This window comes from Chiloscyllium punctatum, chromosome 5 (assembly GCF_047496795.1).
Source record: "Chiloscyllium punctatum isolate Juve2018m chromosome 5, sChiPun1.3, whole genome shotgun sequence".
In the NCBI taxonomy this organism is placed as follows: domain Eukaryota; kingdom Metazoa; phylum Chordata; class Chondrichthyes; order Orectolobiformes; family Hemiscylliidae; genus Chiloscyllium; species Chiloscyllium punctatum.
Genome location: NC_092743.1, coordinates 98169555 through 98197041, shown reverse-complemented (window position 1 = coordinate 98197041; position 27487 = coordinate 98169555). Strand labels below are relative to the sequence as shown.

Genomic DNA, 27487 nt, shown 5'->3' with positions numbered 1-27487 from the left:
GAAGAACCTGGTTCCAATTACTTCCAACTGGCAATAGCACATGAGAACGACACAGTGCAGACCATGGATAGCCATTGCTAGTGATAGTACTCACTGATAATGTCATTGTGAGGCAACCAAACATGTATTACTGGTCATCTTCCATCTTGCAGGATGTGTGACAAGTGGTAAACATGAGAGAAAACTTGATGAAATATTAGAATGCGTATTTGTTTTAAAATTTCTAGGGCTGGTTGCTTTACAAGAATGGTTGTTGGGAAAGGTGGGCTCCCTCTGCAACCACTCCCCTCCCCGACTGAGGCTGAGTGTGGATGCAATGCAGTCAATTTTTCCACAAAGTGTCACCAAGGACCAGACAGTAGGTGTTCTGAGCTTGAGGTTCTGATGCTGCAATTTGTCTCTGCGGTGCCTTGTAATACACCCGACCACATCGAGTGTACCTCAGAATCCTTGTATGTTGGCCTCTGTACAACTGGAGCAGACAGAAAGAGGATGTAATGGATGCTGATGAAATAGGAGAGTTGAGAATGACTATATGTTCATTGAACAGGAGGAAATTCAGCATTAAACAGTGCTGCTGCATTGAGCAGCATAAGTCAAATAGGATTCAATTGACACCCAATTCCAACAGAAACCAGTCAGGTGAAATCATCGTTTATTGACTGTAAATGTGTTACTGTTCAAACTGCAGGTAATCCTGTTTATTCTCCCAAGCAAAAGCAGATTTTTTTTTCAATTTTGCCATCAGTCAATAAAAGTTCACATATTTGACTGCTTGAAATTTTGACGCTCCCACAATGAACAATGATAGCATAGAACTCCTTCAGACAGGGTTCGAACATGGTGTGGAGCTAAGGATGGATAGCCTCTATAGTTTGGACCCCTACTTGCGGAACACTTCAGAGAACATCTCCAGGACACATGCATGAAGCAACCCCATCACCCCGTGGCTGAACACTTTAACTCTCCCTCCCAGTGCCCCAAGGACATGCAGGTTCTGGGCCTCCTTCATCACCAAACTCTTACCACCCACCACCTGGAGGAAGAACATCTCATCTTCTGCTTTGGCACTCTCCAACCATGTGGGATCAATGTGGATTTCACCAGTTTCCTCAATTCCCCTGCCCCCATCTTATTCCACATCCAACCTTCCAACTTGGCACTGACCTCTTGACTTGTCCTGCCTGTCCATCTTCCTTCCCATCTATCTGCTGCACACTCCTCTCTGACCTATCACCTTCACCCCCACCTTCATCTACCTATTGCAGCTACCTTCTCAACAGCCCCACCCCCTCCCATTTATCTCTCAACCCCCTGGCCCACAAAGCCTCATTCCTCATGCAGGGCTTATGCCCAAAACATTGATTCTCCTGCTCCTCGAATGCTGCCTGACTGGCTGTGCTTTTCCAGCACCACACTCTTGACTCTGACCTCCAGCATCTGCAGTCCTCATTTTCTCCTAGTTTCATTTAGCAGCTACTGTTACTATGACAGTTGATCAGACAGGTGATGATGTAGAGAGGCAAAACATTTATGAATGTAATATTCTGTTTGTATCAATGTGGCACCTACCTGCCCTCAGATGCTTTTCTTTTTCATTTTCCTTCCACTAGCTATAATCTGAAGAGCTACTCATGGCTGCCAGTATTTGACCTGTGAATGGTTGGTCTTTAAATATGGCACCAGTGGTGGTATTCCCAGAAGATCCCAACAGCAATGTCACTGGTGAGTACACAATCACGTGGGGCATACTTAATGAGGTGAGGGTGAGATAATTCATTAGAGCTGATGAAGGGCAACATTCCAGGGAATTTCCCAAAACTGACATTTAGTTTTTGGTAAAATTCAACCCTCACTGTCAGAAAGGATCATCCTTAGATTAATTGGAATGAGTGCCAGAGATGACATGGTTTTCCAAACTTTCTGCTCTTAGCCCCAGTGGTTGACATCATTGATAAGGACATTGTTGAAGTTCTCATGCTCTTCCAGCCTGATTCAGTTCTTCTTCCTGGGCTTTGTTCTCCACCCAGCTTATTCTATGATCATTCTTCAGCACCTCCTTGCAAAGTTGTTCATTTTCTTGTTCTGCCCCTTCCAATGCTTCCCACTCAGATGTGGCACATTCTCCTTTCAAGGCTCATGATAATTTTTCTTAGACCAAAGTCTGAGAATGCCGGAGAAACTGAGGAGGGCTTCTTCTGAGGTTCGGAAGAAGTTCCTCTCTCCACAGATGCTATAGGACCTGTTGAGTTCCTCTGGCTCTCTTTGTTTCAGATTTCCAGCATCCAATACTTTTCTTAGAATGTAGTTTAATTTTGGTTTGTCCAATCCATGTTTAGGACTCCGGTCCTGCATTTGCCATTGGATGTCACTGTGCTTCCAAAATATGAATTGGTCAGTCTGTCCCAACTTGCTTCAATTTACCGCAATGTTATGTCTTGGAATGATCTCTTTCTTTATAAATGTCTTAGTGCATTGTCTTCCTGCAGTTGAACGTAAACCCACATCCCAGCACCTTCTTTTATGACTGTATGGATACATTTTGCAAGTTTGCCTCATTTCGTGTCATGGCCGGAGTGGGATACTATTGATGGCTCGCCCACCCACCTTTGACTCCTCTGAGTACACACTCACTGACCAGGGAGTAACTGTCTGAAGAGAGCGCAAGCCATTCAAATGTTCTTCTGTACATTTCCAGTCATCTGGCTTTTTTAAAATTGTGTAATGGTCGCTCCCTGATCCCAGTCAATATTCCCGACGAATTGAAGATATTTCCTGTTGGTATCCTGTCTTCCAGCACATTTCACTAAAAGAACTTTTGAAAGTGTTCAACATAGTCACCTCGGAAGGACCAATTAAATATAAAAAAATAGTGGAAGCTGGCTTAGTCCCTGAGAGGGAAGGGAGCGTGTTGGCAGATCGAGATGAGGGGGATCATTAACCCCAGCACAGATCAGTTGGGCTGAATGGCCGATTTCTGTGCGGTGAAATACTATTTTTGTAACAGTCTCGTACACACGCATCCGGGCAAATGGAGCGCAAAGTGCCTGTCAGTCTCCCAGCCAAGTATAAAAGCGGTGGCTGATTGAACATGTGGAGGCGCCACATTATCTCCTCAACATCACCGCGGACGCGGCTCCAGAGGAGCGACCCTGAAGACTTTGCATGGAGAAGCAACAGGTAAGGCGTGAGAGGTCTCGGGGAGCTGGTTCCAGAGCAGGCAGAGGGGGCAAGTCCGAGAAAGCGGACAGCCGCCTGAGGTCAGGGCTAACTGAACCGTGGGGGCGGCGTACACACTCTGTCTGAACATGCAGAATGAAGCATGGAATCCGCTTCAGGATTGGAGCTGCCACCAGCGAGGAAATCTCCAACGGCTTTCAATGACTGGTGCCTGTGCTATTGGGATTCAGGGAATTCACCTGTACCATGTATAAAATAAGTGGAGTTGAAAGGGTTGTCTTAACAGCAGTCAGTTTTTTGCTCATATATTTGCTCCGGCTTGATCTGCCTGTATGACTTTTTCTCTTTTTTCTCTGGGCTGTGTAGAAGTTGTGAGAAAGGGTTATTTCCCCCTGATCAACCACCCTACGGGAGTAAGTGTACATCCTCCACATTGGAACTCAGGGTCGAATTTATTATGTAAGGCTCGGACTGTCTTATATAAGGCGAGTGGAAAGAAGTCAGGGGAAGCGTTCATCTGAGGGAGACGAGAGTGGGCTGTTCGCGCTGAACACTCCTGAGCAGGGACACTTATCGACCGCTTTTCCCAAGTAAATGATGAATATCAGTACAACCTAATCAGTAGTGGGTTCATCTTGTTCAGTAATGTTTGACTCTTTTTCAAAGGATCAGGAGCAAGCGTCCATTCTTAGTGAAGGTTCGTAACAATAGCTCGAGAGTGTTTCTGAGGACTCAATTAATTTCTTCCACAGTTACATATTTTTGTGTATAACGGGCTCTAGTTTTATGTTTTGCTGGGAAGGTGGGATTATCTTTGTGCTTGCATGGAACCTGTGGAGTTGGCGTTGAAGATTTTTCTTGTTGTATTGGAGAGTGGGAGTAAGGAATCTTCATTAACCGTGTATATTCTGGGGACGGACAGTCTGTGGTTTTATACTAGTCTTTGTGTGCAGGCGCGCTAGCTGAAGCAATGTGTGTTTCAGGGACTCTTGGTTTGATGGTGTTCTGTTTGTGTATTGCGGGCTCTTTATGGATTAATGTTTTTGTGTCGTGTGGGTTCTGTTGCCTGTTGTATTGGATTTTTTTGAACGTCTTTGTGTAATTTGTGCTCTGTTTCTGCTTTGCTGATTTACACGGCTGTGATTTTCTGATATATTGGTGAAATGGGTTCTGTTGGTGAGATTTTCATCCCGTGTGGTGGGGGTTGTATCTTTGTGTGATTGTATTTTGCGGTTTAATTATGCGCTTGTGTCTTGGAAATGATGTGGCTGTTCAGAAAAGGCTGTGCTCACGTTTCACTCAGACCCCTAACAACATCCATGGTTTCTTTCCAATACTAGTACCCTAAGAAAAAAAGTATTCATATGTTCCATTCAGTGTTTCACTAAATCTGAACTGTAGTTGTGAGGAATCGGTGGTCCCTATTTGACTTGCATAGATTCAATTGAAAGATACTTAATAAATTTTTGACTGTCAGTTTGCCTACTGCAGAGAAGTTAATTTTAAAATGTTTCTTGTCAGAACTGATAAACATCGCATCTTCACGCATTCTTGAATGAAATCTATTGTGTTTGCATTCCACTTTCAAAGGTTTGTCATTAGCTGTAAAGATCATTGGGTTGTCCTGAGATCATGAAAAGTCATGTACTATGAAATCTATTGTGACTCAGTTCGACACAATTCTCATCGTGGGCAGCTTTCATTGATACCTTGCCAGTTTGATTATTTTTCTCTTTCTCTCTGGATATTTTCATTTCTTTCTTGCAGTGTACTGCAATTGTGTGGCAAGCAACTGCAATGGAAAATATCAGATTTAGACAGCTTGTCAAACCTGAGAGCTGGTAAATGCTGGTTGATCAGTGAAGTTATGGCTCCAAGGTCTATCTAATGAGAGAAAAGTGGACAAGATCTTCCTATATTTAGTCTCTGATTATATTTCACCTGGAACTCTTTTCATTATACATTTCTGAAGTGCTCAACGTCTTTCAGGGATGAGGGACATCCGTCAATGTAGAGAGAGAGAGAGAGAGATATTGGAGAAACTGGAATTGTTCTACTTAGAACAAAGGAGGTAAGAAAAGGCTGAAGAGAAGTGTTTGAAATGTAATGGTGGGCACAGGCCTTCCAGATACTGGTAAGGGTAGAAACTGCTCATAGGATTGCCATGTAAGATTGCAGCACCTTTCACAGGAGGCCATCAGCATGCATGTTAAATTTGTGCCAGCTCTTTGACAGAATTGTGCAAACCTGCATCCCAACTTTTTCGCTATAGCCTCGCAAGTTAGTCATCTTCAAATCCATTGCAAATATCCTACGGAAGTTCCCAAAGAACTTAATTCCATTGCTCTTTGAGGTATTATTCTTGATCTTAAAAACTGTTGGTATGAAAAATCCTTATCTCCCCTCTAGCTCATTTGCCAACTATTTTTGAACTATGACTTTTATTTACTGACTCAACTACAAGTGGAAACAATTTGTGCCTATTTGCTGTTTCAAAACCTCACACTTTCCAAGGACTTAATGAGGTATTTTCTTCACTTTCTCTGTTCTAAGGAGAACAATGTCAGCTTCTCCAATGTCTCAAAAGAACGGAAGCCTTGATCTTATTCTAGTAATCCTTCTCTACCCCCTCTCCAATGCTCTGACACCCTTCTTAAAAAGATAGTGCCCAGGCTTGGTCACAATTCTGAAGCATAATTCACAAGGCTAAGGCCCAATCAGAGATTTGTAAAAACAACAGTCCCTGTGATAGCCTCTTGTTCTAGTGTCGTATTTACAAAGTTTCCCATTTGTTTTCATACCCACCTCACCATCTTGCCCTGCCACCAGCAAGTACTGTATATGTGAAGACATTCATGTCCCTTTGCTAATGCAAGTGCTCACATAGTAACATTTAAATTATGCTGCCATCGCAAAGTGCACCTTCGTACTTCTCATCACTGAAAGACACCGGCTGTGCCCAGGTTACTAATCACAATCAATTCTCTAGTTGCATGTCCTGCTAAATCTGCTGCGGCTTTGCTCACTTTTTTACTACAATGGCGTGTTTTGTATCAGCCACGAACTTTGGAATTGTAGGTTTTGTGCATAAGACCAGATCATGGATATACAGAAAAGTTATGGTCTCAATACCACCCCCTAGGGGACATTACGGTAAACTTCTCTCGGTCAGCAAAATACTGGTTCATCACGATTCTCTGCCTTCTATCCCTCAAGTAAATTGCCTACTCACAGTAGCACCAGCCATTTAATTCCACGTGTTTTTGTGATAGAATCGCAATGCTGAATATTGGGCCAATGGCATGTACATTTATTTATGAAGTAAGGAAATACACGTTCGACAGTGTGTGTTCTATTCTCACTGTAGCCAAATTTGTAAGGTTGCACACAATCCTAGAGTTTTCATTGCACCCCCACCTCCAACGGCACAGCTCTGACAAGACTTTGTCCAAGGAGAAAGTGAGGACTGCAGATGCTGGAGATCAGAGCTGAAAATGTGTTGCTGGAAAAGCGCAGCAGGTCAGGCAGCATCCAAGGAGCAGGAGAATCGACGTTTCGGGCATGAGCCCTTCTTCAGGAAGACTTTGTCCAAAAGCACAATTTTTTTAAATCACTAATTCACAAAAGTTTTCAAAGAAAATTAAACTCACTTCTTAAAACAAAATGTCTTCACGATTTTTTCTACCGAACTATTCTCAGTCGTAGTCAGGTAATTAGGCATGGATCATCCCAAAGAGAGGGTAACAGTGCCCGCGAGAGAAAAGTGAAAAAGCACCCAATAACCAGGTTATAAGCCAACAGGTTTATTTGGCAGTTCACGCTTTCGGAGCACTGCTCCTTCATCAGGTAGGTGGGGCAAGATCATAGGGCACAGTAAAAGATCAGAGTGTCATACACTTTGATGCGACGTATTGAATAGACCTAAATTGCTGTTAAGCATTTAATAACTTAGAATGGGGACGCAGGTTTCGGTTCATTAGTATGTAAAGAGACTGAGAGCCGCGGGTCACTTGTTAATTCCCCACCAAAAGTGTCTTGGATAAAGAGTATCACCACGACCATGGTTTCCAGAGCACTATTTTACAGGAGACCCGTCTCTCGACTAAACATGCAACCGTTTGAGTCAACACTATCATCAGGAAGTTACGTTGCATATTAGAGGCACTTAATGAAAATACTCACGAAGATGGGAATGACCTCCCGTGGGTAGCAATGCACGGTTAATGCACAAGAGCTTTGCAGAAAGCCCATTAACACGAGAACGCAAAGCAATTTGAAGAGATCTGAGTGATAGCATGTAGACAAGCATGATGGTTATAAATGGAGCCGTTCTTGATGATAATGCTTAATTACTTTGGCACTTAGGCTTTGTAATTGTAGCAGCACTATTACAGACAGGGCCAGGAGACAGGAGAGAGCGAGGTGATAGTCCAAAGTTGATTTTCAGCGCGAAAGAAGCTCTCGGCTTCCTTCGCATTTGTTAATGTTAACGCTGTCGTGAATTTTCCTGTCAATCACAAAACTACACGAGGATCGGCATTTCTCACTTTTTTTTCCTGACCCACATAGAAATGCCAGTATTTTGGTACCTACTATCACCCCCACCGGACTTGAGTTTTGCAAATGAGATACTAATAAGCTTTTGCCGATGTGGCTTCGAGCTGTTGGGGAAAAATAAGCAGGAGATTAACCAGAGAATAATCACTTTGTGAATAAAAAGGAGCTGACGTGAGATAATTCAGAGGCCTTCATCAATTTATTTCGTTGCGTTTGCAGCCAAGTGACCCGGACTCCCTCCGTCCTTGAGTGACCCATATCCTAGCTCGGGGTGAGTGAGGTGGCAGTGATTGTGCGAGGCAAAGATGCAGCAAATGGCTCGAGATCAGCAAATGGCTCGAGATTGGGGAACCCCCCCACCCCCCTTCTCTTTCCCCCCCCCCGGGGAAAGATGGGATTTTTCGTTGCCCTGGGTTGAAAGGGCAGAGTTTCCTGTAACTTCTCATCGTTTAGCCAGGCCAGTTTCGAGGCAACCCGTAATAAAGGCAATGGCTTAGCTGCAAATGGCAGAGAACATCAGCACCATCAACTTAACGAGGGTTGAGGCATTGGGCATGTTTCTGTTTGCCTTCTGTAAACGGTGAGGATAAATCACGTCAAGAAGAACACGACTTTATTGCGTGGATTGCGAGTACTGAGCGAGATCCTGCGCCAAATCTGTCATCCGTGTGTCTGCCGGTGATTTATGTGGAACACTTTAACCTTGATCGGCATCTGTTTGAACTTGCTTCCTGATGCTTTGTCAGTTCGGCTGCTAACTTTGCACTTGCTACATTTGATGGTTATTACACCCTGGAGAAGGAAGCACGTCTGACTATTGACCCGATTGTATTAATATTCATCATCTCCTTGCGTTAAAACAGTAGTCCCTGCTCATGAGGTGCTCACTCTCATCTCCCCCGGGCTGAAAGGGATTGATCGAATTTCCCTGTGAACCCCCACACCCTGGCCTCGAACCCATTGGAATTGTTGCAGCATCTCCTGCGATGGGCTCAAACCACAGATTTTCCTGCTCTATGCACACTCGACAGCTCAGCTGGCTCCAGCTCCCATACCCAAGGACCTGTCTGAGTCAGTACTTTGCTGAAGAAAGCTTTTCCCTGGACTGGGTCCGTCTGATCTCCCAAGTAAAACTGATTAGCAACACCCAAGAACTGGAAACACAATCCATGAGTGAAAGGGTGGGCGCCCTCCATGGGGGGGAAGAACATAATACATTGGGAAGATAGACGGGAGAGGGAAAAAGAAATGGCTGGGATTCAAAGATCGCTGCAAACAAAGAGAGGGAAATATTAAACAAGCCATGAGGAGAAAGATGAATACATCTCTGTTCAAAAGGATGAACAGTTACATTATGAATACATTTAATCTAGGAGTGCATTGTTAAATAGGAACAAAACTCAGCATGTCTCAATACAGCAGAGAAGAAAGCAGAAGCACAAATGGAAATCAAGAGTTCAAATGGATAATTTTCATAAATGAAACAGCTGTTCGGGGTTCTGAAGAAGGCTCACTGGGTCTGAAATGTTAAATCTGATTTCGCTGCTGCCAGACCTACTGAGCTTTTCCAGCAATTTCTGTTTATACAGCTAATTAGTGTAACAATCCGTATTCCCATTATTGTAACAGCTTTAATGTTGCCTGTTTTATTTCTTCATGCTCCCTGAGCTGCTGCAATAGCAGGGGTGCCCGGAGTCTCAACGCAACAGTCTTAGGGAAAGGATCTTTACTGAATTGTGTTTCTTTAACGACTCCTGACTGTTTCTTTCCTCTTGTTACATTCAGTGCGCGGTCAGATGACATGGCACAGTGATAATGTCCTATCTGTGGGCTCGAAGATCCAGGTTTAAGCCCTGCCAGTCCCAGCCACAGAAAGAGGAGTCGGTCTCTCAGCCGATCTAACCTGCCCTGCCATTAAATAGATCATAACTGATGGAACACTTCACAGCCTTTTACCCACCATCTCCCTATAACTCTTTACTCCACTTAATAAGATATCTATCAATCTTTACATTAAACATAGATTGAGCTTCCGCGCTTCTTTGCATTAGAAAATTCCAAAGGTCCACAACTGAGGAATTAGTAATTCTCTTCATCTTATATCTAAGTGACATCCACCATTTTCAAAAAAAGATGACTTCTGGCCCTCCACTTTATAAACATTATCGAAAATAGGAATACTAGCACATTTACTGTTGCCCAGTCATGCATGGAGAGCACCGGAGGGAACTTTATCCTGCAGAACTCCAATATTTGTGTTTAGGGATACTTCAATCATAGAGTCAGAAAGATGGACAGCACAGAAATAGACCCTTCAGTCCAACTCATCCATGCTGACCCAGTATCCTCCATAGACCTAGTCCTATTTGCCAGCACTTGGCCTATATCCCTCTAAACCCTTCCTATTCCTATACCTATCCAGATGCCTTTTACACGTTGTCATTGTACCCACCTCCACCATCTCTTCTGGCATTTCATTCCATACTTACACCACCCTCTGCATGAAACAGTTGTTCCTTATTTTTCCCCTCTCATCTTAAACCCATGCCCTCTAGCTTTGGACTCCCTTACCCTGGGAAAAAAGACCTTGGCTATTCACCTTACCCATGCCCTTCATGATTTATAAACCTCTATAAGGTCCTCCCCTCAGCTTCTGATGCTCCAGGGAAAATTGCCTCAGCCTGTTCAGCCACTCCCTATAGCTCAAACCTTTCAAGTGGCAATGTCCTCATAAACCTATTATGCACCCTTTCAAGTTTAACAACACCTTTCTTATAGCAGGGAGTCCAGAATTGAATGCGGTATTCCAAAATTGATCTAACCAAAGTTCTGTACAGTTGCAACATGACATCCCAACTCTTATACTCAATGCTCTGACCAATGGCAAGTACCTGTATACCAAATGGTTTCTTCACCACCTTGTCTACCTGCAAAACCACAATTAAGGAACTATGAACCTGCACCCCAAGGTTTATTTATTCACAACACTCCCAGGATTCTACCATTACATGTTTAAATCCTGTCCTGATTTGTCTTACCAAAATGCAAACCCTCACATTTATATAAATTAAACTCCTTCTGCCATTTCGCATCCCAACTGATCAAAGTTCCATTGCATCATGAGATAACCTTCACCAGGCAAAAGTGAGGACTGCAGATGCTGGAAACAAGAGTTTAGATTAGAGTGGTGCTGGAAAAGCACAGCAGGTCAGGCAGCATCTGAGGAGTAGGAAAATCAATGTTTTAGGCAAAAGCCCTTCATCAGGAATCAGATACCTTCACTGTCCACTACACCATCAATTTTGGTGTTATCTGCAAATGTACTAACCATTCCTCCAATATTTACATCTAAATCATTTCTATTAATGACAAAAAGCAGTGGACCCAACAAAGATCCTTGTGGTACACCACTGGTCACAGGCTTCCAGTCTGAAAAACAACCCATTCCTGATGAAGGGCTTATGTCTGAAACGTTGATTCTCCTGCTCCTCAGATGCTGCCTGACCTGCTGTGCTTTTCCAGTACCACACTCTCAACTCTGATCTCCAGCATCTGCAGTCCTCACTTTCTCTTCCCTGAAAAACGACCCTCCACCACTACCCCCTGTCTCCTACCTTAAAGCAAATTTTGCATCCAAATGGCTAGTTCTCCCTGGATTGCATGTGAGGTAAACTTACTAACCAGTCTACCATGCAAAACCTTGTTAAGCATCTTGCTGAAGTCTTTGTGGACAACCTCTACCATTTTGCTCTCATTAATCTGCTTTGTCACTTCTTCAAAAAACTCAATCAAGTTAGTGAGACATGATTTCCCATGCACAAAGCCATGTTGACTATCTCTAATCAATTCTTGCCTTTTCAAATACATGAAAATCCTATCCTTCAGAATCCTTTCCAATGCTTTACTCACCACTGACCTCAGGCTCACCAGTTTATTGTTCCTTAGCTTTTCCTTACCATCTTTCTTAAATAATGGCATCACATTAGCCACCCTTCCATTTTACTGCACTCGCTCATGGCTATCAATGATACAAGTATCTCAGCAAGGGGCGCAACAATCACTTTCCTAGTTTCCCACAAAGTTCTACGATACACCAGATCAGGTCCTTTATGTGTTCATTCCAAATCACTTTTCTCTCTTCAAGGTCTTAAGTTGCAAATTTCTAATATTTCCCATTACTTCAGATTGTTATGATTAAGTCACTGGCAATATGGCTTAAGGTCAAATTATTGAGTAAATGAGATTTTAAAATATACATGTCATTACAATGATTTAAAGTATAATAATGCATTTACCTTCAACAAAATCACTAGAATAATCCAGAAAGAATACCTGAAAACAATTGTAATTTTGAGAAAAATACATTATGTCATAGGATTCATGTCATTATCAATTGCTAATCGCTCTTGACTCTGGGAAGTTAAGTCACCTACATTTGAGGGTCTGGCAGCTCCTATCAGCTGAGCTTGGGTAAGGTTGGCTGATTTCTTTTTCTAAAGGACTTCAGTGAATTAGTGAACCAGAAAGATTTTTTACAGCGGTGACATTTGTCAGGATCACATTGTTGAGACTAGCTTACCATTCAAGATTTATTAATTGAATTTTAAATTCTACCAGCTAGTGTTGTGAAATTTCTACCGACTAGCCCAGAGAATTCGCCTGAGTGCATGGCTTACTAGTACAGTGATGTTACCGCTATGCCAGCATCTCCCACATATTAACTTCTGCAACACACTGCAGAATACAAGGTAGGAACATTCCATATCACCTCAATGCAGTGCAAACATCTGATATAATCTTAAATTACTCAAATTGCAAGAAGTGTCTGATTATTGCTATGAATGAAACATTGAAAGGTTCAATGGTATTGTTTCAAAGTTGATAAGGGAAACTCCTCACAGTGTCCTAGCCAATATTTATTCCTGAATCAAAAAGACAAAAATAGATTATTTGATCAACATTATAATGGTTGTGTGGGAGCCTGTGCACAAGTTGGCTATTGTATTTCTAATAAAGTACTAACTGGTTGTGAACAAATTTGAGGTATATTGAGCTCACAAAAAACACTATAAATGCAAGTCCATCTTTTACTGAAAGAAGATGATTTTCTCATGCAAATTGGCAGCTTGTGGTATGAAAAATAATTCAACTTTACTTTAATTGGACACTTTTATCTTAAAAACTGCTGAATATGACTTGCTTGGACTTCAGTGTGCTGCTTATGAATGCATAAGAATCTGAACTTATCACGAGACTAAGAATCTTTTATAGCTCTTCATCTTAGCATTGCTGTGACTAATGGCATCATACAACTTAATTTTAACACATGTTCCATCAGCGTAGGAACCTCAACTGAAATGGCTTTAAGATAAAACAAAATAGCATGCATATTTAATGAAACAACACGCAAGATACTTATCGTAAAGGCAATGGTATTTTGATTTAAAGTACTGTAACTATATGAAAAGAATTTTTTTAGTGGGCAGAAAACACAGAGGGGAGAAAGGAAATTTCTCTAATTGGAAGGACAGGGTATGTGATATTTCACAAGTGTTTGGGTTACAATCTGTATTAATGCATAGAATCCCTACAGTGTGGAAACAGGCCATTTAGTCGAAGAAGTCCACAACCACCTTCCAAAGAGTATCTCATCCAGACGCATTCCTCGACCATTTCCCCTGACTAATGCACCTAACCTACACATCCCTTAACACTATTGGCAATTTAGCATGGCCAATTCACCTAACCTGCACATCTTTGAACTGTGGGAGGAAACCGGAGCACCTAGAGGAAACCCACACAGACATGATGAGTACATGCAAACTCCACACAGACAGTTACCTGAGGCTGGAATCAAACCTGGCTCCCTGGCAATGTGAGGCAGCAGTGCTAACCACTGAGCCACCGTGCCTGTTGGGATCTATCTCAGTTACTATGTATCTCAATGGTCTGGACTGATGAAATTTGGACAACTTCACCCATTGGGACATTGCAATTTGTGTGTGCATGAAAATGTTACCCCTCAGGCCCTTTTTAAATCTTTCCCTTCTTGCCTTAAAACTATGCCCTCTAGTTTTGAACATCCCCACTCTCAGAAAAAGGCATTGACTATTCACCCTATTCATGCCACCCATGATTTTATAAACCACTATAAGGACCCCCTCAGCCTCTGAAGCTCCAGTCCATTCGGCTTTTCTCTATAGCTCAAACCTCCCAATCCTAGAAACATTCTCTTAAATCTTTTCTGCAGGGCATTCAAGATGGCGGCAATCTGAATAGATCAGCCTTGCTGAGCTCTGCACCCTAACCCATATATTTTAATCACCCCCACCTTACCTTTTTTTGGAAAAAAAAATTGTTAAATGGTAATACAACTGTTTAAATCCTTTTTTGAGTGTGCGAGAATGACTAGGGGGAAGCAAACGGCCAAGTCTCAGCACTCGGGACAGTTGACGATATTGGGTGGGCCCAAGACTGCAACTGGGGAAGCAGATGCAGCTCCTGTCAGCTGTGAAAGAAATGTTTACATAGCAGAACATTATGGAGAAACTCTGAGCGATCTGACAACTGAACCAGGAGATGAGGGAAGAGACTTGTAATCAACTGGAGCCCATCTCAGCCAAGCTGCAAAAGCAAGAGGAGGAGTTGGAAGGACTCTGGAAGTGAGTTGAAGAGGTTGAGTGGTGGACTGCAATGTCGGAGACTGAGGTTAAGCCCTCGGCAGGGTTGATCCAGGCCCTTGAGAAACAGGTTCGGGCCTTAACTGAACAAGTCGATAACCTGTAAAATAGAAGCTGGAGAAAGAATATCTGGGTTGTTGGCCTGCTGGAGGGAGTACAAGATGGGCAGACAGCAAGTTTTTTTGAAGACTGATTGCCACAATGTCTTGGCTGGGATGCTGAGGCAGACCGGGTGAAGGTTGGCAGAGCTCACTGGGTTACGGTGCACAGATTTGGTCAGGGTCAGCACCCCTGTCCAGTTCTGATATGATTTCAACGCTACAGGGACAAGCAGAGAGTTGTGGAAACTTCTAGAAGGTAGGGTAGTGATCCGCAGGCCCTGACCTATCAGGGAATTAAGACAGTGTTTTTCCAGGACCTTTCTGCGGCAGTGATCCATAAGAGGAAATCATTTGATGGTGGTAAGAGAAGGTTAAATGACCTCGGTATTCAATATTCTATGAGATACTCAGCGATGCTTCGTATTATTTAAGAGGAAACTGTGCAGTCATTTGATTCCTTGGAGCAGGCCAAAAACCTTTTGGACACTTTAAAATAATGTAGATGTATTTATGGACATGGACATTAGTGTCTAGTTTTCTTTTTGTCTTGCTTTTATTTCTTGCACTTCCACTGTTTTACCAAAGAAGCTGTTGTTGGTAAGGTTTTTTTTCTCTCTGAACTGGAGTGGTATTGATATATTGAGGGGGGTGGGCAGACTGCTCACTATTTTTGTTATACTTTGTCTTTACAATGTCCTTTGTTTGGTTTCTTCCATTGCTTGGGTTTGGGGTGTGGCTTAAGCTGGAAGGGGTCTGTCAGGGTGGCATAAGTCAATTATGGAACATGTTCCTCTGGACTTTCTTACAAACATAGTGCACCAGAAAACAGCAATTTTTATAAGACATGGCAGCCCTTTTTGAATTATTTGGAAGCAGATCTGTCTGCCATTTTAATTAGGGCTCTTGTCCAGCCGTGGTGGTTTGGTTTAATAAGCCTAATGCCCTGAGAGGAAGAATTTTGAGCAAACATGGGTTTAATAATTGATGCTCTCAAAGGTTGAGAGCTGAGATCTTGCTACACATTATTGATGTGTAATGAGCGTAGTTGTAAGTTCATTTGTAAACTAGTATAGTAATTTGTTTATTGTTTGTTGTTGTTTTTGTTAAAATGTTATAATTTCATGTTTTTGTAATTTTATAATTTTGTAAAGAAAATTCTTTTTCGATTCAAAGATAATTTTAAAAAAAATTTCTGCACCCTCTGAAGAGGACCAAAACTGTACATAGTATTCCAAGTGTGGTCTCAATAACATCTTGTATAATTGTAACAAGAGTTTCCTATTTTTAAACTCCAATACCCAAGGCAACTTCCACTTGCCATCATAATTACTTGCTGCATCTGCATGCCAACATTTTGTTTCATGCACAAGAACACCCTTATCCCAATGTTTTTTTTGAGGTCTTTCTCCACTCAAATATAGTCTGCTTTTTGATTTTTCCTACAAAGTGCATGACCACACACTTTCCTATATTAAACTCCATCTGCTAGGTTTTACCCACACACTCAATCTATCTATATCCCATTGCAGGTTCCTCATGTCCTCATCACAACATGTCCCCATCCATTTCTATCTCAATCGTTTCTTTTTATTACTTATATAATTAAAATGGTGTTGGATCTCGGCAAGATGGCAACGATTCTGTAGAACTGCCGTGGACAGTCTGCCTAACAGCCAAGGCATACCGGTGTTTTTTGCCATCCCTGGCCAACGTATGTGGTGAAATTATTAGTTTAAAACCTTACAGAACACATATTTGTTAATATTTGGGAGTGGGAAGGATGCCAAAGGGAAAAGGAGCAAGCAAACAGCAGCAGGGAGGACACTCCCCTGCAGCACCTACAACACCAGAGACAGCAGCAGCAGCAGCCTCTCCTGAACCCCCCTGGGATCTGACAGACTCACAGGAATTGGCTGTGGTGATGGAGAGACTTACCTTGAAAGTTGGGGCTGCGATTGAGGAGATTCGTGCCCAGGTCCAACCTATCACATCCATGCTGCAGAAGCATAAGCAAGAGATCCAGGGCCTCGGGGAGAGGCTGGAGGAGGTGGAGGGTCGAGCTAAGGCCTCAGAAACTGCAATGGAGTCTTCATCCAGTCAGATCCAGGTGCTGGAGCGAGAGGTGCGGGCCTTGCAAAATCACATCGACGACCTCGAAAATTGAGGTCGGAGGATAAATCTCCGAATTGTCAGGCTTCCTGAAGATTAGGGATTTCATCCAGAAGAAGACTACGCTTCTCACTAAGCCCTATAAGCCCTATACAGCAAGGTTGTTGCTATGCTCCACAAGCACCCTTTCGGTTAGTGCCCTCTATCGCCTGCTGGGTGGCAGGGCCTGTCAGGATATTAACCGGTCTGGGAACAAGAGCTGGGAGTGGAGATCTCTTCTGACACATGGGTGAACATGTGGGAGAATACTCGAAAGATCTCAATCTGTAACAGGACATGCGCTACGCAGTTAAAAGTTCTGCACAGAACTTATCTGGCACCAGACCATCTGGCGAAGTTTTAAAAAGGGGCATCTTCAGTGTAAATGTAAAATAAGTGTAGATACTCTTACCCATTGCATTTGGACGTGCCACAGGCACTGTGGCGGGAGAGATAGGGAGGGTATTGAGGACTGAAGTCAAAGTAGACCCGATATCTCTCCTCTTAGGTCTACCGAATTTACCTTCTTTAGACGGGCATGGGAAGAAACTATTTAATATTCTTGTACACTGTGCACGGAAGAATATTCTGATGTACTGGGAGTCTGAGAACCTGCCGGGCTTGCTGGGATGGCAGAAATTAATTATGGAGCACATTCCCTTAGACCTTTTTACAAACATGGTGCACCACACAACAGACCATTTTTATAAGACATGGCAGCCCTACTTGAGTTATTTGGAGATAGCTTTATCAGTTATCTTAACTAGGGCATTTTGTTTAACCAGGACGGTTAGATTTGTCAAGCCCTGGGACCTGGAGGGGGTCACCCGAGTTAATACGGATATGTATACAATGCTCCTGTTCCTTTGTCTGGGAGTCTTGCACTGAGCATAGATGTTCTGTATTTTGTGGTTTTTTTTGTTTTTTTTTCTTGGTGTTTCTTTGCACAGTGTTAGGGTTTGCTTTGTATTATACAGTAGGTTAGTAGTTAGTAGATAGTAGTTGTATTGTAATTTGTGTTTTTTTTCTTTGTATTATACTGATATGTGATTTTTTTCCAATAATTTTATATATTTATAAAGTTAAAAAAAGTTGCTAATAAACATATTTACAAAAAAAAGTGTTGGATTATGACCAACATTTAATCTATTTTCATAAGTACAAACGACAATAAATTACTATTCTATTCTGCCCCTCCTCTAAGTTTGTAATATAGATAGTAAATAATTGAGGCTGTAGGACTGATCCTTGAGGCACTCCACTTGTTATATCTTTTCAACCTGAAGAGGAACCATTACTCCTAACTGTCTGTCTTCTACATGTTAATCAGTCTTCAATTCAAGCTAATACATTACCTCAACGTTTGTGAGAAGATTTGTAGCTCGGGTGCTCGTTGTTATGGTTCTGTTCGCCGAGGTGGGAATTTGTGTTGCAGACATTTCGTCCCCTGTCTAGGTGACATCCTCAGTGCTTGGGAGCCTCCTGTGAAGCACTCCTGTGATCTTTCCTCCGGCATTTATAGTGGTTTGAATCTGTCGCTTCCAGTTGTCAGTTCCAGCTGTCCGTTGCAGTGGCCGGTATATTGGGTCCAGATCGATGTGCTTATTGATTGAGTCTGTGGATGAGTGCCATGCCTCTAGGAATTCCCTGGCTGTTCTCTGTTTGGCCTGTCCTATAATAGTAGTGTTGTCCCAGTCGAATTCATGTTGCTTGTCATCTGCGTGTGTGGCTACTAAGGATAGCTGGTCGTGTCGTTTCGTGGCTAGTTGGTGTTCATGGATGCGGATCGTTAGCTGTCTTCCTGTTTGTCCTATGTAGTGTTTTGTGCAGTCCTTACATGGGATTTTGTACACTACATTGGTTTTGCTCATGCTGGGTATCAGGTCCTTGGTTCTGGTGAGTTGTTGTCTGAGAGTGGCTGTTGATTTGTGTGCTGTTATGAGTCCTAGTGGTCGCAGTAGTCTGGCTGTCAGTTCGGAAATGCTCTTGATGTATGGTAACATGGCTAGTCCTTTGGGTTGTGGCATGTCCTCATTCGTTGTCTTTCCCTTAGGCATCTGTTGATGAAATTGCGCGGGTATCGTTTTTGGCGAATACATTGTATAGGTGTTCTTCTTCCTCTTTTTGCAGTTCTGGTGTACAAAAGGGCCACAACACACTGCAGTACACCAGAACTGCAAAAAGAGGAAGAAGAACACCTATACAATGTATTCGCCAAAAATGGATACCCCCGCAATTTCATCAACAGATGCCTAAGGGAAAGACAACGGAACGAGGACATGCCACAACCCAAAGGACTAGCCACGTTACCATACATCAAGAGCATTTCCGAACTGACAGCAAGACTACTGTAACCACTAGGACTCACAACAGCACACAAATCAACAGCCACTCTCAGACAACAACTCACCAGAACCAAGGACCTGATACCCAGCATGAGCAAAACCAATGTAGTGTACAAAATCCCATGTAAGGACTGCACAAAACACTACATAGGACAAACAGGAAGACAGCTAACGATCCGCATCCATGAACACCAATTAGCCACGAAACGACATGACCAGCTATCCTTAGGAGCCACACACGCAGATGACAAGCAACATGAATTCGACTGGGACAACACTACTATTATAGGACAGGCCAAACAGAGAACAGCCAGGGAATTCCTAGAGGCATGGCACTCATCCACAGACTCAATCAATAAGCACATCGATCTGGACCAAATATACCGGCCACTGCAACGGACAGCTGGAACTGACAACCAGAAGCGACAGATTCAAACCACTATAAATGCCGGAGGAAAGATCACAGGAGCGCTTCACAGGAGGCTCCCAAGCACTGAGGATGTCACCTAGACAGGGGACGAAACGTCTGCAACACAAATTCCCAGCTAGGCGAACAGAACCACAACAATACATTACCTTCCAACCACCCCTGACCCCTCACCAACCAATACTGTGTGCTCCTTTCTTGTGCAATAACCAGGTTATTGAATGCCACCTGGAAATCCAAACACATGTCTAACAGTTCTCCTTGAACAATTTTGCTTGCAATATCCTCAAAGAGCGCTTGCAAGTTTGTCCACAATAATTTTCATTTCGCAAAACAATCTTAACTTTGTTGGTTGAATTAAGCTTTCTTCAAATATCTTGCTATTTCTCCCTTACTAATGGACTCTCGCATTATCCCATTGCTAGATGTTAGGCTGAGCAGCTGATTTCTGTCTCCTTCCTTTCTTGAATGGGGCTTTTAATTAATTTAATTAATTATTGGTTTTTCAATCAAATTTCCTATCAGTTTCTTTACTCAGTATGTAAAGAATCTTTCCATAAACCTCTGTTTGATTATTTGAATCTAAACATTTTGCAATTGGCAATCCCCAAGCACAGCATTTATGTCTTCTGTTTTTACTGCGTTGGTCTATATTTTGAAGTTTAATTGAGCTTCTGATCATAAAAGTTTACACTATTTATTATTATTTCTTAAGAAATCAGGGTGAAAAGCCCAAAGTACATAGTACAAAACACCACCACAACATATTTGAAGGATATTGTGAAACTTGAAAGGGTTCAGAAAGGATTTGCAAGGATGTTGCTAGGGTTGGAGATTTGAGCGATAGGGAGAGATTAAATAGGCTGGGGCTGTTTTCCCTGGAACGTTGGAGGCTGAGGGGTGACCATATAGAGGTTTATAAAGTCATGAGGGGCATGGATAGGATAAATAGGCAGTCTTTTCCCTGGGGTGGGATAGTCCACAACTAGAGGTCTTAGGTTTAGGATGAGAGGGGAAAGAGATAAAAGATACCCAAAGGGCAATATTTTCATGCAGAGGGTGGTATGTGTATGGAATGAGCTGCCAGAGGAAGAGGTGGAGGCTAGTACGATTGCAACATTTAAAGGGCATCTGGATGCGTAAATGAATAGGAAGGGTTGAGAGGGATATGGGCCGTGTGCTGGCAGGTGGGACTAGATTGGTTTGGGATAGCTGATCGTCATGGACAAGTTGGACCGAAGGGTCTGTTTCCGTGCTGTACATCTCTATGACTCTATTTGGAAACAGGCATCAGAACATAAGAGAGAAGTGAGATAAACCTAGATAATACAAGATTATTAGTCTAGGGAAAGGTGAAGACTTCCATAGCTTTAGGGTCCTAGATCAAAAATAAATTGGAGAAGAAGACAGTGAAAGCTTTTACTTTTCACATACACATGATATAGGTTCAGTCAGGAAGATATGGGATGAAGTATTTAGTGTTTAAAAGGAACAAGGCAGGAAGTTCAGAGGAGCAGTAATTATAGTAACCTTAACAAAGAGAAAGGTAAAGGATTAATGGAACAGTATAAAAGGAAAGTAGTGACCTTGAATGTAAATTTTGTAGAAGGTCATACAAGGACAACATATCCAGAAGTATTTGGATTTATTTACAGAAGCTATCTTTTCAGCATCATACAGAAATGGTGGGAAGACCTCCAGAAAGCATATCCCACCTTGGAAAGAATTAGGATTGAAAGTGATGTCTCAGAAATTAGTTTAATAATTAGTTAAATGAGGACAAAGTTAAAAATCACAAGCTCCTCTACATCATGGAAAAATGAGGGCTGACTGATATGCTGAATGACAAACATTTATCTTGATCACCGATCATAACCCTGAATCACTTAAGGGCATCAAATTCCGATGCATGTTTTCTCAAAGAGGACTTATACAGCTAAACAAATGATAGTGGATTTAAATTCAGTCATTATCTGAGAGAAAAAGAGAGAACCTGGAATGTCACATCTGGTGAGATGTCAAGGAACCTTCAAAGGGATAGATTTAAGAGAGAAAATGTACTACAAGGTGAATGTAATCTTGTGGGAGTTATTTCAGATTGTGACCATAGTAGAAGAAAAGGCAGAGGTCTGGGTGATCTATGGGTTCCCCTTTCAAAAATATACAAGAAAATGGGTTAAAAGTCAGTAGTGTATTGGTCTGTGTGTCCTAATGAAGACGTTGTACGAGGGAACTGAGAAGGTTACAGTCACCACCACCCGCTAGTCACTCTGTATTGCAGATAAAGGGCTCTCTCATTCTGAGTGCTAGAAGCCAGCCAGTTATTGAAACAGAAATAGGCCCAAAGCATTTTTAATAATCTGCAATGTCAAGTATCCCAAAATTGACTGTTCAACTATTAATGATCCACTATTATTCCTGTGAACAACCCAAAGAGACTTTGTATTTTTAAGCTTTATTTTGGTTTCTTATTTCTAATTTGTGTGCGCGCTGTTACTTTTCTCAACCTTAGCAACAAATAAACTCACTCTTTGTTAACTCAATTAAGCCTTAAAATTGGCTTCTTTTAAAACATAAGTTTATCTGGTTTGGAAGACAGATATTCACAAGGATGGGGACCCTTTGAGAATTAAACTTGTTGGGACCAACTTGAGGAGACAGGTGAATAAAGGGAAGCCAGTTCATCCTTCCTCAACTGGAAACTGGAATATCCCATCTGGATCTATAATAACTGAAGAAACCTTATCCAGGATCTGATCATGACAAATTGGGACCTTGTCTGGTAATAACTTCAGCTTTGCCCGTAGAAAAAGCGTGATGCTGAAAATTGAGGTTACTTGGAATAGTGATTTCAACAGAAAGCATATTAAAAGATCTATACAAATTTTGATGAGCAAGAATCTGAAAAATTCTGTATCACTGTCAATGTTTGAAAATCAACAGAAGCAGTAAAGTGAATTTGGGGGAATAAGGGTTGGATATTCAACTGATTGATAATATTGTATCACAATTAACTTTTTCTATAATATAAAGAAGATGTAAACCAAATGCCCATATGTTAAAATAGCTACAAAATAATATGAATACCATTGAGAAGGAATTTATCAAGCAAGTCATTTTTCTCTACAGAGATTGTTTTGGATTATAGTTCAAGGAATTTAAAATGAATTGTTGTAGAATTCTGTTTCATAAGGTGACAAGTAGTGAAGAAGAACAGCCAATAGACAGACTAGACTGCAATATTGTTTTCATGTCTCATCCCACACTATTACCTTCTTAAATAATAGTTCATATGCAAAGTCCCCTCAGCAACTCGCTTATTTTGATGGTTGATTATGGAATCTCTACTCCAGGATAAACACTAAAGTGTATTGGATATGTCTGTGGAGTAGTTAATAATTATTTTTCCGACACCCACACAAAGTAAGAAAAGCAAAATAATATTTGTAGATATTCTTGACGGTACTTCAATATTTTAGAACATAATCAATTAGTATAATGTATCCTCTTGTCGATGGTACACACTAAGGTGTGTGTATATTGAACTTTCCATTACTGTATTTGCATCTGCTTTGCTTTAATTTCTATGAAAAATATAAGAAAATATATTATAGTTTGTCACTTTAACTGGAGATAGAGCTAGTTCCTGTTAATAACAATGATTACCAGAAGGAAGGAATAAATCAAAAGATTATCTGTCACCTATTCTTATGCAACTTACAGAAACAGTTCTGAAGTGGTACAACCCTGGGAGAAGATAACTCATTCCTCCCTTGGCAGTGGTTAGCCTGTGGCCTGGAAGACCAGCAGAAAATAGAAGGGCAAAAATATATTTAAAGGGAGAAATCTCCAATTACAACTATAAGGATTCTGGGTAATCCAAGATGGAGGACAGGAAATCGTTGTGGCCATTAGAATTGCTGTGGGAGGAAACCGGAGTACCCGGAGGAAACCCACACAGACAGTTGCCTGAGGCAGGAATTGAAACCAGGCCTCTGGCGCTGTGAGGCAGCAGTGCTAACCACTGTGCCACTGTGCCGCCCGAATGTTACCTCCCTGGTGCCAGGAACAAGGATGTTTCAGAGAGGGTGCAGAATGTTCTCAAAGAGGAGAGGGACCAGCAGGAGGTTGTTGTACACATTGGAACCAATGATATAGGAAGGGAAAAGGATGAGATTCTGAAGGGAGAATGTAGGAAGTTAGGCAGGAATTTAAAAAGGAGGTCCCCGAGGGTAACAATATCTGGATACTCCCAGTGCTACCAACTAGTGAAGGTAAGAATAGGACAATAGGGCAAATGAATGAGTGGCTGAGGAGCTGGTGCAAGGGAGAAGGATTCACATTTTTGGAATCTTTTCTGGGGTAGAAGTGACCTGTATAGGAAGGAAAGGTTGCACCTGAGTTGGAAGGAGACTAATATACAGGCAGGGAGGTTTGCTAGGGTTGCTCAGGAGGATTTAAACTGTAATGTTGGCGGGGCGGGGGCAGGGAGATAGTGAGGAAAGAGATCAGTTTGAGACTGGTACAGTTGGCAAAGAGCAAGTCACACAGTCAGGGCAGGCAAGGACATAGTAGAGAACAAATAGGACTGATAAAATTAAACTGCATTCATTTCAATGCAACAGGTCTAACAGTGAAGGCAGGTGAACTCAGGGCTAGGTTAGGAACATGGGACTGGAATATCATTGCAATTACTGAAACGTGGCTCAGGAATGGATAGCACTGGCAGCTTAATGTGCCAGGATACAAGTGCTATAAGAAGGATAGAAAGGGGGGCAACAGAGGCGGTAGAGTGGCATTTTTGATTAAAGATAATATGATTGTACTTAAAGAGGATATTCCTGGGAATACACCCAGGGAAGTTATTTGGTGGAACTGAGAAAAACGAAAGAGATGATTATCTTATTCAGATATCCCCCCAATACTCAGTCGGAAATTGAGAACAAATTTGTAAGGATATCGCAGTTATCTGTAAGAATAATAGGGTGGTAATGGTAGGGGAATTTAATTTTCCAAACATAGACTGCCATCGTGTTAAGGTTTTAGATGGAGAGGAATTTGTTAAGTGTGCACAAGAAAATTTTCTGATTCAGTATGTGGATGTACCGACTAGAGAAAGTGCAAAACTTGAGCTACTCTTGGAAATAAGGCAGGGAAGGTGACTGAAGTGTCAGTGGGAGAGCACTTTGGGGCCAGTGACCATAATTATATTAGTTTTAAAATAGCGATGGAAAGAATAGACAAGATCTAAAAGTTAAAGTTCTAAATTGGGGGAAGGCCAAGTTTGAAGGTATTAGGTCAGAACTTTCAAAAGCTGACTGGGGCAGGTGTTTGCAGGTGAAGGGATGATTGGAAAATGGGAAGCCTTCAGAAATGGGATAACGAGAGTCCAGAGACAGTATATTCCTGTTAGGGTGAAAGGAAAGGCTGGGAGGTGTGGGGAATGTGGGATGACTAGAGAAATTGACGTTTTGGTCAAGAAAAAGAAGGAAACATATGTCAGGTATAGAAAGCAGAGATTGAGTGATTCCTTTGAGTATGAGGGAATTGATGTATACTTAAGAGAGAAATCAGGAGGACAGAATGGGGACATGAGATAGCTTTAACAAATAGGGTTGAGGAGAATCCAAAGGGATTCTTTAAATATATTAAGGACAAAAGGGTAACCAGGGAGATGATAGGAAGATCAGCAGGGCAGTCTATGTGTGGAACTGCAGGAAATGGGGAGATACTAGATGAGTATTTTGCATCATTGTTTACTGTGGAGGAGGACATGGAAGATATAGAATGTGGGGAAATAGATGGTGACATCTTGAAAAATGTCAATATTACAGAGGGGGAGGTGCGGGATGTCTTGAAACATATAAAGGTGGATAAATGACCAGGACCTGATCAGGTGTACCCTGGAACTCTGTAGGAAGCTGGGGAAGTGATTGCTGGGCCAGTTGCTGTGATACTTATATCATCGATTGTCACGGGTGACGTGCTGGAAGACTGGAGGTTGGCAAATGTGGTGCCACTTTTAAGAAATATGGTAAGGAAAAGCCAGGGAACTGTAGATCAGTGAGCCTGGTATTGGTGGTGGGCGAGCTGTTGGAGGGAATCTCAAGACACAGGATGTACATGTATTTGGAAAGGCAAGAACGAATTAGGGATACTCAACATGGCATTGTGCATGGGAAATCATGTCTCACAAACTTAATTAAGTTTTTTGAAGAAGTAATGAGGAGGATTGATGAGGGCAGAGTAGTGGACATAAACTATATGGACTTCAGTAAGGCGTTTGACAAGGTTCCTCATGGTAGACTGCTTAGCAAGGTTAGATCACACAGAATTGTGGGAAAACTAGCCATTTGGATATAGAACTGGCTCGAAGCTAGAAGACAGAGGGTAGTTGTGGAGAGTTGCTTTTCAGACTGGAGGCCTGTGACCAATGGTGTGCCACAAGGAGTGATGTTAGGTCCACTTCTTTTCTTCATTTATATAAATGATTTGGATATGAACATAGGAGGTATTGTTAGTAAGTTTGCAGATGACACCAAAATTGTAGGTATAGTGGACAGTGAAGAAGGTTACCTCAGATTACAACGGGATCTTGATCAGATGGGCCATTGGGCCAAGAAGTAGCAGATGGAGTTTAATTTTGATAAATATGAGGGGCTGCGTTTTGGAAAGGCAAATCAGGGCAGGACTTGTACATTTAATGGTAAGGTTGTAGGGAGGGTTGTCAAACAAAAAGACCTTGATGCAGGTTCATAATTCCTTGATAGTAGAGTTGCAGGTAGACAGGATAGTGAAGAAGGTATTCTGTACTTAATTTCCAGCTGTCTCCATGTTACCTGCATTCCTGCATTACCTGGACTGCAGTTTTTGAAGGAGACTGCTCACTACTCTATTATGGGCATGCAGGTCACGATACTGTATAAGGTGCTGCTCATTCAGATTTCTGACATCATCCTCTTTAAGTGTAAGAAGCTACAGGGCCTTTTTGGTCTCGTGTAACAAAGGAAAACCACTTACTGTTTTAACTGGAAGAGTTTCTTATAATTGAAGATTGAGGCACTCAATGATGAGAATTCTTGATTGCGAAGTGTCCATAGATTTTCAATTATTAGGAATCCCTTGTGTTGGAGAGCTACTTGTAGCATACCTTTAATCTTAAATATTATGCCTCATGAATCATGTAGTATGCTAATGTCGGCTATAGGCAAAGTGTTCTGAACCAAAGCTCACAACTGATGTCACAGTGACACTCATTCCAGTGTCTAACTTGAAATTTGAGAGATAATCATTGACATATATTTTCACAAGCAGATATATAAGGTCCAGATCATTTGTTTCACCTCTCATCACTCGTTTTTTTTTCTATTACAGACAACTATGCTTTATTCACCACTTTTTGTGGGTAACGATTTGATTTCTTGCTTTTCTGAAATGCTTTCCCAATGTGCACATTTTCTGCAAGTAATCTATTGTGTAACAGAAAAAACATTCATGTTTAATAGCTGGACGCTGGACAATGCCTGTCTGTGTGAGTGTTTGTTGCTCCATATTACTGACAAGGACATTTAGTGTCTGGTGCTTATCCTACTCACTATACTGGCTTCTCAAACATGTTGCTTTGAACCATAAGAAAGAAATCTGATTGTCTGTGCCAAAGTTAATGTTCTCTTCATAGGATTAATCAGTGTCATTTCTGAACTTCTGATTCATTCATCATATGAATGGCATTCTCTACCGTGGATCAAAATAATTTCTTTGGACTGTAAGAAAAATCAGACAGACTCATCAAGAATTTCGACAATAATTCTGTCATTTATGAATTATGACTTGAAGTCACCACTGTTGCATTTCTCCATTAATCAGTAGATATCATTAATGAAATCATCCAATATTCCCTGACACTGACCTCTTCTCATACCTCTTACTATTGTAAAAGTTTTATTAGGTCCGGAGTTTGAAGAACTTCTCAAAGGCTTTCAGTACCCATTCAAATTTTTTATTTTCTTCTATGCTTTGGCAAATTATAAGTCATCAACTATACCTTAG

The 27487-nt window shown here is 41.7% G+C and overlaps 1 protein-coding gene across 1 annotated transcript in view; it reads left to right on the top strand.

Annotated features, from left to right (window-relative positions):
- Positions 1–3116: 3116 nt before the first annotated feature.
- Positions 3117–27487, top strand: part of LOC140476763 (voltage-gated potassium channel regulatory subunit KCNG2-like) — a 59998-nt gene continuing 35627 nt past the window's right edge. The window contains exon 1 of the mRNA XM_072569567.1: positions 3117–3180. The gene's annotated coding sequence lies outside the window, so the exon portion shown is untranslated. The remainder of the gene's footprint in view (positions 3181–27487) is intronic.